This window comes from Chiroxiphia lanceolata, chromosome 8 (assembly GCF_009829145.1).
Source record: "Chiroxiphia lanceolata isolate bChiLan1 chromosome 8, bChiLan1.pri, whole genome shotgun sequence".
In the NCBI taxonomy this organism is placed as follows: domain Eukaryota; kingdom Metazoa; phylum Chordata; class Aves; order Passeriformes; family Pipridae; genus Chiroxiphia; species Chiroxiphia lanceolata.
The window spans coordinates 6,378,270-6,388,609 of NC_045644.1; positions in this window are offsets into that span (position 1 = coordinate 6,378,270).

The following is a 10,340-nucleotide window of genomic DNA, read 5'->3' on the forward strand; positions in this document are numbered from 1 at the left end:
ATTAAATTGATGATTTCTGACTACAAGATACCAATGTATAATAAAGCTACATTCATTTATAACTGATGTCATAACCTGGTCTTGTCAATTATAAGGTTGAAATGATGCATGATGATTTATTCACATCCTTCTAGAAGTTGTCAGCAAACAGATCATTATTTCCTAGAGTTTATTTATTATCTAATTTCACTTATCTCTGTAACTCACATTAAAGTGAGAAATGCACTATTTTTATTGCTTAATATCAAGGGTAAGTCATAGAATCACACAATGGCCTGGGGTGGAAGGGACCTCTTTTTTTTTCTCCAAAAGTAGAATAAAATATGGTATTTTAAGATACATATATATAAAATACAGTTGATTTTACAAGCAGCTGTAAATACAATTCAAAATATGTGAGAATTAAAAGAAAGTTATATAGACTATGTCATCAAGTTATATTATTTAAGTTTCCTATGCTGTTTCAAGGTTCAGATTGAATATACGGAAAAATTCCTTCCCCAAAAGGGTTGTGAAGCCTGGAACAGGCTGCCCAGGGCTGCTGAGAGATGCTGAACTTGCTCCCGCTTTCCCACCTAACTCAACTCAGTTCTTGCCTTCACCATGAGAAAACACCTCCCAGGATCTCTGAGTGTTGAAATGGAAATTCACATTTCTCCAACTTCAGCACCAAAATAGATATTAATGCAGGTGTTGTAGTTCAAATATTTTATAATGGTTTTAAGTTGCTTGTTTTCCCTGTTCATTTTACAAGAGCCTGGATGAAAATAGGGAAGGAAATGGATGATAACCTTGTAGAGCAGCTGTGGAGTAGGTGGGATAACAGTTCAGGGACACCATTCAGTTCAGGTCCTTCATGTGGAATTAGGGTCATTACTGTGATTTAGCAAGAACCATGTGCAAATATACACAGGAAACAGAGAAAATAGAATTTCCAAAGCTTATTCAGCAGTGGATTGCAGAATACAGATGTTGGATATAATATATTTGCACTAAATTGGACTGTGAGTAAATAAAGAAGTTGATCTTAAATTCAGGGTTGGAATCCTGCTCTGAGCTCCACTGGAAACACACAGGCTCTGTTTCACTTTTGTAAGTTATGCAACAAATATTTTGGCATCCCTGTTTGTTGTGCTGCCTTAATCTTCCTTTCTCCTGAGCAGAAATTAGCATTTGTAATTTATTCACTAGGGGAAATGAAAAAAGGCTCAGCACAGACTTGGAATTTAAGGCCTAACAGGAAATCCCAGTGCTGAGTCACCACAAAATGAACTCGTTGTCTGTGTATATTTAATGGAAGATATGGAAAGAGTAGAGGGACGTGTATCTGTAATGCATTAAAAAGCATTCCAGACATGCATTCAATGGACCTTCAGATGCTTTTTGTGACACGAGGTTGTCCCAAAATCCAGCCTTTACTGCTGGAAGCGGCACATACCTGGCCAGGGGCAGCAGCAGAATGAGGGCTGTAATGGGGAATACTTTGGGTACCTGCTGCCCTCCAGAGTGGGTTTCTGCCTGCTCTGGTCTCACCTGGGTCAGGGCAGGACCTGTCACGTGCTGGAACAACATCTAAGCTGACAAAAGGGACTTGGCCACAATTCCCTCTCGGGGATTGATTCCCCCTCTCTTGTGCAAATATATCCCTGGATTTCATCCAGAATTCTGTAGTGGTGCAGATGCCAGCCAGGCTGAGCCCTCTGCTTCCCTGAGCCACTTCCTCTGCATTTCCCCTCGGGATTTCAATTTAACAGCAGTTCTGTGGTGTTTAAGGGGGTTCCCTGTGCTCCGAGAGCAGCAGTGCCCACTGATACTCTTGGCATCACCTGGGGGGTGAAAACAGGCACACTGGCACCTTCCTTGGGGTCAGACAAGTAGGAAAACTTTGGGTATATCTCTGTTCATCCTGAGATAAGTAAAGAAAATTAGAATTAAAGAGATGATGTGCCTCTGACATCACCACTGCTCACCTGGACTAGGAAAATCACAGGAAAACAGCCGTAGAGTTTCTGGCCTCATGCACATAAGGAATACACTTCTCTCCTTGATTGCAGAAATAATAAACTAATTTTGTTAAAAGTTAAAAAAATAAATTAAAAAAATGCAGTTTGAGATACATATCAAGCATGAATATAATAGTGAATGGATAAATGCTTAAAAATGGTAAAGTTAAAACAGGAAAAAAGTTATGCATTTTAATTGGAAACACAGAATCACGAAACCATTATGTAGTTCTTTGCTGTCCAGCACAGCAATTGTGGCAGTAAATTGGCAGCAATTTCCCCAGTCCTGTGAGTTTTAATAGCAGAAGAATTTTATTCTGTTTCACAGTGTCTCTACCAGAACTATTACTGATGTGGCTCCCTTGGAGGGCAGGATCATGCCCTGAGTGATGTGGCTGAGCCATTGGATTCAAACCCTTTAGGTTTTCATTAGAAAAATGAAAATAAGATGCCTCAGCAGATAGAAGAGTTTTTAGAATCATAGAATCATAAATTAGTTGGGTTGAAACAGACATTTAAAGACCATCTAGTCCAAGATCTAACATGTCAAATAAGTAATTCCATCATTAGAATTGAGCATTAGAATGATTAAAATCATTAGAATTGAGAATTAGAATCCTTCATTCACATCATCTCTGAAAAGAAACACTGAATAGCTCCAAACTGAGTGTCTTTCCTGCTTCCTTTCACCACCATGTGGATAAATACACATTTAAAGCCCTTGATGTGATGTCCTCCAATTTTTTGGTACATTTTATGCTGTGTTAACAAAGTCAGATGGGCATAAAACTGCTCTGAAAGTCAGGCTGTAAAATGGTTCTGGGAAGTTAAATCATGATGGGAGAGTCATGGGAAAACTCCTTCTTCCAGGTAAGGCAGAATTAGACCCAGCAGAACTGAGCAGGGAGAACTGAGCAGAGCATTGCAAAATCAATAAAGTGCTGTTGCAATAAAAGCCAGGCCCATTTCATGTGCCAATGCCGAGGGATGTTTGTGGTTATAAATCCTCTATGCAAAGTGCCCATTATCTCAGCTGAAAGGTAAAAATCGATCACACAAACCCCTCATAAACCACAGGCACTGTGGTGGCTCCTCTGAACAGCCTCAGTCACTGCATGGCCCTGTGGGTTGCACCAGGATAGAGGAAAAAAGCATTAATAGAGACTGAGAAGCAGAAATGTGGGCAAATAAACCCAAACCAGCAGAACATTCTCAAAAATTCACCTTTTAGAAAGTGATTTTTTTTTTTTAATGATAAGTTTTAGAAAGTGGGATTTTTTTGATTATGGGGAGCTTCCCAAACTTTCCCTGGGCAGAAGAATTCCTGGCAATCATGACTGGTGATTTATATTAATGCTGTTATGTTGTTCAGAGGCAACACCAAAGGACATGGTGTGAGGGACAGAACTGGGAGCCACTGGGCTGTGGGTGGGAATTGGGGGTGCTTGGGTCTCCCAGGATTTGGTCCTTCAGTGCTGCCCCTTCCAGACATAGAGACAGCACCTCTTTTCCTAAAAACACCTTTTTTATGGACCTCATTCAGCAATTTCAATGTAACGCGTTCAGTTGAAAGGCAGTAAAACAAATTCCCATCTCCGGCTAATAAAAAGATATATAACTCTTCCCAAGAGTGAAAAATGAAGAGCAGGCAAGTGAAAGTGCTGCTTAATCAGTGAAATCTGGTGAGTGGGTGTTTTGTTTCACTATTTAGAAGTAATTTGTTTCAACCTGCACGGGGCTGGATTAGGGAGAAAATGAATCTAATTAGAGACTGTCATTACACTGCTCAGTGTTACAACTTTGGAAAGTTGTAATAGGACATAAAAGTTATATATTAGTGCAAGGGGGAGTGGATTCACATGGACAGAGGGCAGGGTTAGATGGAATATTGGGAAGGGATTCTTGGCTCTGAGGGTGGGGAGGCTCTGGCACAGGTTGCCCAGAGAAGCTGTGGCTGCCCCATCCCTGCCCAAGGCCAGGTTGGACGGGGCTTGGAGCAACCTGGGATAGAGGAAGGTGTCCCTGCCCATGGGATGTGCTTTAAGGTCCCTTCCAACCCAAATCATCCCATGGCTCTATGATTCTAAAAACTCACCTTTCTGCCATTTAGAAAACAAAATGGGTTGTGAAATCCAGGGCAGGGTCCCATCACAGGATAGGGTGCAAACACAGAAGGTGGTGTTTGTGTAGTCTCTGCATCACAACTGATGTGGCACCTCTGGAGTTTTAACTGTGAAGCCAATAAAGAATAAGTTGCTCCTTCTTTACATTTGCAGAGTGGTCACAAACAAGGAAATTTTTGGCTTAAAAGTGGAAAAAAGGTCCAAAATAAGGAAGCATAGAATGCTTTGGCTTAGAAGAGACCTTAAAGCTCATCCAGTCCCAGCCCCTGCCATGGGCAGGGACACCTTCCACTAGCCCAGGTTACTCCAAGCCCTGTCCAACCTGGCCTTGGACACTTCCAGGGAATTATGGAACTATAATTTTTCATAAGAAGATTAAGAAAGGAAGGAAGAGCTCCCATAGATGAGGTGTCTGCCATGGGGGGCTGTTAATATTTACTTTTTCCAGCCTGAACTACTACTTTCATTTTTCTTTCTTCCCCTCAGTTTGTTATAACCATAACTTTATTTAAACGTGGCTTTTCTTTCCAGTATGACTGCAATAATTTCTAAAAGAACATATTTTAATAGCTTGACTATATGCTCAGGATTTCTGTTTGCTTCCATAATTGCTCCTTAATTATTTTCCAATTGCTGAAACAACAGTTTTCACAGTTTATTAAAAAGCCTTTTTGAAAGCATTCCCCCAAGGCACTGTGGAGGTTTATGACTCTCACTAACAGCCAGAGCAAATGAATAATCACCATCACGGGTTTGATGTCAGACAGAGGAAAATGTTTGAGCTTATGGAGAAATTATCATAAAGCTGAATGTCAGACTGGGGCTGGTTCTGTGCAGGGGCACAAGCAGCCTCTGCTCCCAAATGTCTGGATCACTCCATCCCACCAAAGTGATTAGAGGGATGGAGCAGCTCTACTGTGAGGAAAGGCTGAGAGAGTTGGGATTGGTCAGCCTGGAGAAGAGAAGCTTTGGGGTGACCTAATTGTGGCCTTACAGTGCCTGAAGGAGCTGGCAGGAAAGATGGACAGACACTCTTTACAAGGGCCTGGAGGGACAGGACAAGGGGGAATGGCTTTCCCTACCAGAGGGCAGGGTTAGATGTGATATGGGGAAGAAATTCCTCCCTGGGAGGGTGGTGAGGCCCTGGCCCAGGTTGCCCAGAGAAGCCGTGGCTGCCCCATCCCTGGAAGTGTCCAAGGCCAGGCTGGAGGGGGCTTGGAGCAACCTGGGCTACTGGAGTGTGTCCCTGTCAGGGGCAGGTAGTGGGACCGGATGGGCTGTAAGGTCCCTTCCAACACAAAAGATTCCATGATTCCACGATTCTCTGATACCCTCAGTGCAGAGGTGGAACACCTGGAAAGGAAACCTGGGGCTCCTGGCTCTGCAGTCTCCTGAGCCAGGCTGCTCTCTCAGGATATTCCTCTCCTAGAATTAACGTTGATTTAAATTCCCTTTGGCTCCAAAATCATCAGTTTCCCCCCATCCTCCTTTCCCTGGCCTGGCTCATTGCCCTCATCAGCTACAGCTGCTGGATCACAAATCCCATACACGGAAAACCACCATGTCGGGATGCTCAGAAACATCACAGAATTACAGAATCCCAGGATAGTTTGGCTTGGAAGGGACCATCTTTGAATTTCAGAATTCATCTCCAGCCTAAAACTGTTATTTCAAAAAAGGTTAGGAAAAAGAAATATCAACTAAAAAAATAATTATGGATTATCAATCCCTTAGCTGTTTCAAGCACCTAAATTCCATCACTGCTTAGTGCAGATAATATTTCACTTTGGATGATGTCAAATATCTTACTTTTGAAGCTTTTGCACCCAAATGCTGTTGGGGGATACGTCCAGCCTTCCCCACACCTTTGTGCCACCAGAAGTCCTTCTTTGGGAACATCCCTCACAGTCCCAGCAGTACCTGGAGGTTTCTACCTGAAGAGGAAAATGACCAGAAGAGAAAAAGTCAGGTGAAGTGAACTGGAGGCAGAGGAACAATTAAGGTAAAAGCCTGAGGGTCCTCTCTTTCCTCTCATACAACACTGCCATTTTAAAGTAAGATAAATTAGAACCAACAATTGCATATTTATACAGGCTGGAAATAAGAATTTTGTTTTTATTCTCTTCCTGTGCTCTTCTCATAAGCTAAATCACATAAATGATTCCTGGTTTACCTCCAGCAGCCACAAGCAGAAGATTGCCTGGGTATAAAACTTCACTTTTAATACTTTGATTAGAAAATACTAAGAGGAGAATTGAAGCCTCCGAGGCATTATTTGCTTTAGTGAAGTAGAAATTTTCCTTATTAATGTGGAGGTAGGAATTCATAGAATCACAGAACAATTTAGTTTGGAAAATTCCTCCAAGATCGAGTCCAAGTGTTCCCCAGCACTGCCAAGGCCACCACTAATCCCTGTCCCCAAGTGCCACATCTACACAGCTTTGAAATCCCTTCAGGGATGGGAACTCCACCACTGCCCTGGGCAGCCTGTTCAATGCCTCACAACCCCTTCTATGAAGGTTTCCCAACCTCTGGATCAGGACACAGAGGATCTGTTAATAGGGAGCAGGATAAAGAACCTGTCACTATTTAAAACAATGACATTTAAAGAAATACAGCATTCCCCAGAAACAGCTGCAAATGAAAACACTGTGTGCCAGAGCCAAGTCCTGCCTGGGATCAAACTCAGCTGTGGGTTGGCTGGGAAGGGACAGTTTTCCAAGCCAGTTGTGTTAAAAGAAAACAAAATTATTGTTGGGAAACCATGAAAGCTATTAAGGCAGTTTATAAAATCTGCTTTTAAAATGTTTGTGCTGAAACTGTACAGGAAAACCCTCATCAGCAGTGCTAGACAAAGTCAGTTTTTGTGTTAAGGTGAGGCACTCCTAAAATGTCAATATTCTTTGTCCAGGTCAGACTGGAGTGTTTGTCACAACACCTGCTCTGGGGAAGAGTTATTTATTTTTTTGTAGAATTGATTATTAAATGTGCATGTGAGATACACAATTCTGTTAGACACAACAGTGCTGGGTTAATGGTTGGACTGGATCATCTTAGAGGTCTTTTCCAATCTTAATTTTGGGATTCTACAATTCTACATAACTGTATGGTAAAAACTTACATGGTATAATGACATTTTATATATTGTGTGTATGTGTAATTTCAGGCTCAGGCACAATTCCTCATTCCTGTGTGCACACAGTACATGGAATTCATAGTCCAGACTTTCAGCCTGCGACACTTTTTATTCTGAACTTCTCCTTGCCCAGCTGTATTTTCCAAGTCCTAGGGCAAAGCTTGACAGCATTATTTCCATGAGCCATCTCGCAGGATTGGAATTCCTGATTGATTGAAGTGTGGGGATGAACACAGAGCTCTGGTCCAAGGGCAGCAGGAGGTACAGACATGACTCACAGGAGGTAGGATTCCCAAAACAACCCCTATTCCTGAAATTAAAATATACAAAGACGTGAGGGAGGTAGAAGGTTTAGTGCTCACAGAGTCATGAGATTCTCGAGGGTGCAATTCCAAGCCCCATCCATTAAGGATGTCCCTGCAGTCACAAGCACAACACAGCACCACTGGCACAGCAGCGCAGTTTATCACTCGGCAGGAAATCCAGGGAAATCTGGGGCTGGGAATTCCCACAGGTGCTGTGCTGCCATTCAGTACTTCTGTGCTGATGTTTTGCATGATAATTAATGTGCTGGAAGGTTTTCTTTTGAGACAGCAGAGAACATCTGCTGAGAAAATATTGGGGAGGGCCTGGCACAGGTTGCCCAGAGAAGCTGTGGCTGCCCCATCCCTGGTAGTGTTCCAGACCAGGTTGGACAGGGTTTGGAGCAACCTGGGCTAGTGGAAGGTGTCCCTGCCCATGGTAGGGGGTGGGACGGGATGGGCTTTAAGATCCCTCCCAACCCAACCCCTTCCTGGATTCTGTGATCTGTTCTTGCTTTGAACAACCCTAAGAGCAAGAGTCACAGAGGCCCACCAGGAAGGAATAAATACATTTTCGCTTTGCTCATCCAAAAAGGTTCGCAGAACCTTTTAGAAACTATCAGAGAAACATGAACTATTTCCTAAGCCTAAATGGAACCCTGTTAGTTTTTGATATCACTGGCTGTCAGTTCCTCCTATGACAGCAGGAATTTCCAAGGTCACCTGAGGCACAGTGATTCCACCTTCAGGATGTACGTTGGGACCCAGGCTGCCTTTCCACCTTCTTACCAACAAATAATTCCAAAGATAGATATTTAAGAATAGAAATGGAGATTGGAGATGATGGGAGATGTCAGAGGAAAGTCTCAAGAACCCCTCCAGAGACTGAAGGATTCCCTCCAGCAGTGCAGAGGGAGATGGGCTGGGGAAAGGTGAGATAGGTGAAAAAATGGAATGGAATCAGACTAGAACGGTTTGGGTTGAGGGGACTTTGAAGATCATCTCTTTCCACCTTCTGCCCTGGGTAGGGACACCTTCCACTAGACCAGGTTGCTCCAAGCACCGTCCAACCTGACCTTGGACACTTCCAGGGATGAGGGATTTATATTTTCCATAGACTAAACATGGTACATTCAGCATTTCATTACCCCCTCGGTTGTAACTTTACATGCAGTGGTGGAGTTTTCCTGCTTTTCACTTTCCTCAGTAATGGGACAACTACAGTCATTTCTCCTGCAACCCCAGGAAACAGCTCTGCCTGAGTTGTTGACTTACACATCAGCTGATTCTGCAAATGATATTGTAAGTGAGAGTGTTCTCAGTGTCTCACGATCCCTGTCAGAGCAATAAATGCCTTATTTACCCACGGAGCACACTTTGAAAGAACAGGATTTCACATAGGAATTTGCTTCTGACATTGATGGGAGTTAAAGGTTATCACATGAAACATTGAATTATCTGCTCAGACTGCAGAACTGCAGTGAGATAACAGAGAATTCTGAATAATAATTGAGAACTCTGTGCTGAAATCAATGCCATTAAACTGCATTGATGTAGAGACTCCTTTTATCCATAAAGCACAATTAAAATTTGAACTGAGTGCAGACCTTTAATGTCAGAATCATTGTCAGGTGTGTTGCTGTCAACACCTGAACTGAAAACTGTGAATATGCAAAGTACCCCCTGTGAAAATGCTCAGAAATTCATGTGCAAACTCTGTTTTCTGTTAAAAAAACACACATGGGGGGTTAGACCAGACACCTCTGTATCCAGGAGGGGCTGCATCATAGCAAAGCATGCCCAGACTCACCTGGGGGCACAGGTAAAGGACCCAGGCAAGTTCCCTACTTGTTCAAAGAGAACAGGTTAGTCCTTGCTGGGTATTATAGAATTTTCCAAGAATTCCCCCTCTCCAGGTATTGTGAATGTCTGTGCTCCCAGAGCTGAGCAGATGGGAATCTGGGGAAGGAAGGAGCACGAGAAAATGACAAAGTTGTTGTGGCATCTATTTCTGCTCAGATCACAGAAGCTTTGCTGTTCCCCAACGCAGACTGTCAGAGTCTTCATAAACTCATCCACCCTTCAGAAACACACCCCTGAGCAAAAGGATTTAGAATTACTTTAGACAATTTTTGGACAACAGGGACAAGGTGGGATTGTTGGGGTGACCTGTGCAGGGCCAGAGGTTGGACTGGATGATCCTTGTGGGACCCTTCCAATTCAGGATATTCTGTGATTTTATGGAATTAAATTTCAGAGCCCACTTGTGGTACCAAATCACACAGACCTTTACACTGGTCTAAGAGCAATATTCACATTTTAAAGGAAGTTTTATATACACCAGTGAGATGGTTTGGGTTTTTTTCCTATTACACCCCCCAGAAAGTGCTGAACTAAAGTAACAAAATCCCAGCTACCACAGAGACAGGTAAGGACACCTTCCACCAGCCCAGGTTGCTCCAAGCCCCATCTAACCTGGCCTTGAACACTTCCAGGAGCAGGAAAGCCACAGCTTCTCTGGGAAATCCATTCCAGCACCTCCTCAACCTCACAGCCAAGAATTCCTTCCCAATATCCCATCTGACCCTGCCCTCTGGCAGTGGGAAGCCATTCCTCTTTGTCCAGTCACTCCAGGCCCTTGTAAATAGTCTCTCTCCATCTCTCCTGTTGGTTCCTTCAGGCACTGGGAGGCCACAATCAGGTCACCCCAAAGCTTCTCCTCTCCAGGCTGATCAATCCCAACTCTCTCGGCCTTTCCTCACGGCAGAGCTGCTCC